The sequence below is a fragment of the Lagopus leucura genome, unplaced genomic scaffold (genome assembly GCF_019238085.1).
Source record: "Lagopus leucura isolate 7727_CA_CO unplaced genomic scaffold, USGS_WTPT01 Super-Scaffold_100001, whole genome shotgun sequence".
Taxonomy (NCBI): domain Eukaryota; kingdom Metazoa; phylum Chordata; class Aves; order Galliformes; family Phasianidae; genus Lagopus; species Lagopus leucura.
The window spans coordinates 50,235,479-50,239,470 of NW_024962262.1; positions in this window are offsets into that span (position 1 = coordinate 50,235,479).

Genomic DNA, 3,992 nt, shown 5'->3' on the forward strand with positions numbered 1-3,992 from the left:
CTGTGCTAGGTACTTTTTCAATGCTTGTTCTAGGTGATCGAACTGGGTCATCAACAAGCACTTTCTTGCTCTGCTATTTGACCTGATAATTAGTAACTCAGGATAAAAGCTCTCTGCAGCTCGTTCTAATGTTTGCTGAACTACTACTGTTGTTTTTTTCCCTATTTACAATTCCAGTAGTAATTAAGCAGCTGGGGATTCTTATCAACTAAGGTGTTAAATGCCTTCTGGCACCATACCTGTGCCAAACTGGTATAAAGAACATTGAGAATTATGCAAGATTTCCTGTTTACCCACTCTGGAGAGGAATGAGAAGGCAGGATGTTTGGAGGATAGTCAAGTGTCTTAACTTTTAATTAAAAAGTAGGAAATGTATGCAGATACTTCATCTAATTAAACAAATATCCAATTATTTACAAAATTGCCTATCCAATAAGCTCTGCCAGAAAAGGAAAGTGGATTGTTTTGAAACAATTTGCCCATGAGAAATCCTTACTGCTCTCATATTTTTCTTCTAGAGCTTCCCTGGGCATGCAGTCCAGGCTCACTGGTCTGTAAATCTCTAGCCACTCCTTCCCCTATCTCCAAGGGGAAATCTTGTGTGCATCATTCAAACTGTCGGAGTGTATTGGGAACTCTCTCAGCTTAGTAAGGCTTCCCAAACTGAAGAAATGATGAAAGAGGCATGTCTTTCTGTTTCTCAGAGACCTGCTACTACACTTTCTAGATTTCAGAAATTATTGTTCATGATTTTGCTTCTAAAAAAAAAAAAAAAAAAAAAAAAAGTGTTTACTAAAAATCATGGTGGGGCTATGTTCCAGCCTTCTTAATCAAACTGAAGCTCTTTTCCTTGAGCATGGCATGGAGGAAGGAGGTACTGGACTAGGTTTATTCCCTTTGTGCACTTTAGGAACAATATTGTGCCTGTAGCCCTTGGTGAGGATACTCTCTGAGATGACTTCTGGGTGACCAAGTGGATACGTTGGTGGGGATCAGCCGCACTGAATGCGATGCATGGCAGAGGTCTGCTGCTTTTTCAGGGGTAACCTGCTGGTTGGACCTCTCCCCTACATGTGTTGTAAGCAGAATAGGAAGGGGCTTGTCAACAGGGTAGTGGCCACTAATTGGATGCTTTCACCTGGGAGTATTTTTGTCCTTGTGTTTTCTAGCTTGTGCAGTATATAGTCTGACTAGCCTTTTTTGCCTGCCTGAAAAGGCACATCTTTGTGAAAACCTATTTCTAAATAGGTTTCCAAATATTCATAAATGGAGCTAGGATTTGGATGAAGCTGGTTAAGCATCACAGCTGTACTGGCATTGCAGCTGTATCCACATACTTTCACAGGCCTGGAACTGGCAATATATCCTTGTATAGGTTTGCTACACTAGCTTTACCTGTCGTATCTAGGGCTCTGCACTGAATGGAAGTATCCAGGTTCTTAAGTGGGTAAAAAAAACATAATCATTTTTCTAACAAGCTTTGTTTACCTGTTTATTGTTCAGATTATGAACATTGTTTCAAAGAGAAACTCTAAACATGGTCTTTTTGTTAATGAGAGAGGAGACAGACACAAAGTATTGACTTCAAATAAATTCACCAAGTGCTACTTACTGCAAGGAAATAAGTCCTTGACAGAACAAAGAGGAAGTTCCCTGGAGAAATAAATTGGCTTTTCACAGTTTGTTTGTTTGTTTTTTTTTACCTTGACCCTATTGTACTCCATATTCACATAAGCATCAGACTTACAAGCATATCTTTGAATACAGATCTTTGCTACCTCCTTGCTGTTATCGCTCTGTGTCAATGTGGATTGGGATTGCAGAGGGTGATAATGTCTCTCCTACAAAGGAGAGACATGGAACTTTGGCCTGCCTTGCCTACTAACTCTTTCAGCTACCTGAAGGGAGATGATGGAAGAAAAATCTGAACCAATGCTTTTACAAGGACAATTCCTCTTCCATAAAACATCTCAGGCCCAAACAGCTAGGCTGCTTCACAACGGACCAGTCTGTATTTAATGTGGAAAGGAGTATTGCAGTGTGTGGAATTCCATCTGTCATCACTGTTGAGGTGACATGGTCACGTTAGAAGTTTAGAGCAGTGATGGGCAGGCTACAGGAAAGCCAAGGAATGTGAAGTTGGACTGGAACAGGTAGAGGAAGCCTTGCCTGTTTCACAGGATGCTGGGCTGGTTTTAGTTTTGAAATGGGAAATTTTTGGGAAATGTTTTCTGATCGGAGAGTATTAAGATTTTGTCTAAGGTAATGAGGGTATACACAGAACCCAGAATCTTTCTGCATTACAGGTACTATCAGCTCCTGCTAGAAAATCTGCACTTTAGCTTTCCTCTTTCTGCTCTTCCCCAACTACAAGGCCTATGGGTGGGTTTTGAGCTGTTTTCTGACTGCCTTGTTGGATGCTGTGTGGCAGGGAAATGGCTGACTAATGTTGGCCAGTCCTGCCTTGTGTTGTGCTTCATGTGTGCATCTGGATCCTCCTTCAGCCCTCTTCTACTCTCTGCTGCAGCAGAACTTGCACACACTTCTTTGAAGCAACTTGTGCCTGCTTATGTGATGGCAAGTTGGCACAGCCAATACTGACACGAACATCGGAAAGATGACATAGAATTTCTTTTCAATGCATTTGCAGAATGGATGAAGCAGGTGCTTACTTTCTTTTAGGAAATACAAACCAAGGATGAAAGCTGCAGATGATTTGGGATATTGCTGTGGAGAAAATGAGCAGAAAAACATGTAGATTAACTTGAGATGATACTACAGGATTTTAGAGACAGTCTTTTTTGTTTGTTTGTTTGTTTGTTTTGAGTGATTCAGCGTAAATTCCCTCTTCCAGAAAATAGAATGCTACAGCCAAACTTGCCTGTACTATCTTGGCTTGAGGAAGGCTGTATTTTTTTACTGGCTTGGAGAAATTTGAGGTCTGGAATTGTATTTTCCAGTGTGGAATTCCTTCACTATCTTGAAGGCATTGCTCCTGGGATGATTGCCCACTCCTGTGTGCTCTTGTCCCCTCTGCCAGACCCACAACTGGGCCACGGCTCCCTCCTCTTCTTCAACCAGTTTGTTTGTGGTGTTTGATAAAAGGTTCCTCCTTTGAATTCAACAAATTCCTCACTCTGATGAGGAGAGATACAGACAGCTCCAGGGTTTAACTCAGCAGACTGAGTTTAGATGTCTTGTTAAGACTAGAGGATTACATCTTTTAATTATTTACTGCCTTTGATTGCAAAAGGAGTCTTAGTTGGATAAGTGCAGACATCAGGAGACATCTATGCTGCAGGTATTCATTTGTGAAGACAGATTAGGTGAATCCCACCTTAATGTTTTGGTGACGTGGACTGCTCTCTCAGATGGAGGTGCATTGGCCAACAGGTAAAAATGATAGCTGGGAGAGCGCTGAATGATGGGCTCTCATTAGGCAGTGAGGCTGAGTGGTGACAAAGTTCTATTCTACATCCTCAGTGCTTGAAGGTCTTCTCTAATCAAGAGATTTGTGTGGGTCAGCACAAGAGTCCTCTTTGTCAATGAATAGCGGAGCCTGCCATGGCTCAGTTCATTATTCTTTATTTGATATGTGCTTCTATTCCAGTGACAATTGACCCTCCCTGCAGCACATAATGTTCATTACTCTGCTTGTATTAGGCTGAGTGTAAAGGATTCCAAGGAAAGCCAATACCCTGCATGCTACAGATGCACAGAAACCATGTGCCTAGAAGAGTTGGAGAGTGATTGCTGCTGTAATCTCAGCTCTTGGGTAACTGAGGCACAAACAGGATTGCATAAGAAATCATTAGCAGATTTGGAGAGCCCCAGAACAGCCCCATCTGTTGGTTCCTGATCCAGCTTGGGTTTTGGCAACATGAGGACTGCAGTAGGTTTTGGGAATGGGGAACCTGTGGGAGTAACTGCTGAGAGAAAGGAATGCAGAGATTCCTGCCCAGGAAAGATGTTAACAAGCCAGAGGAGGAAGG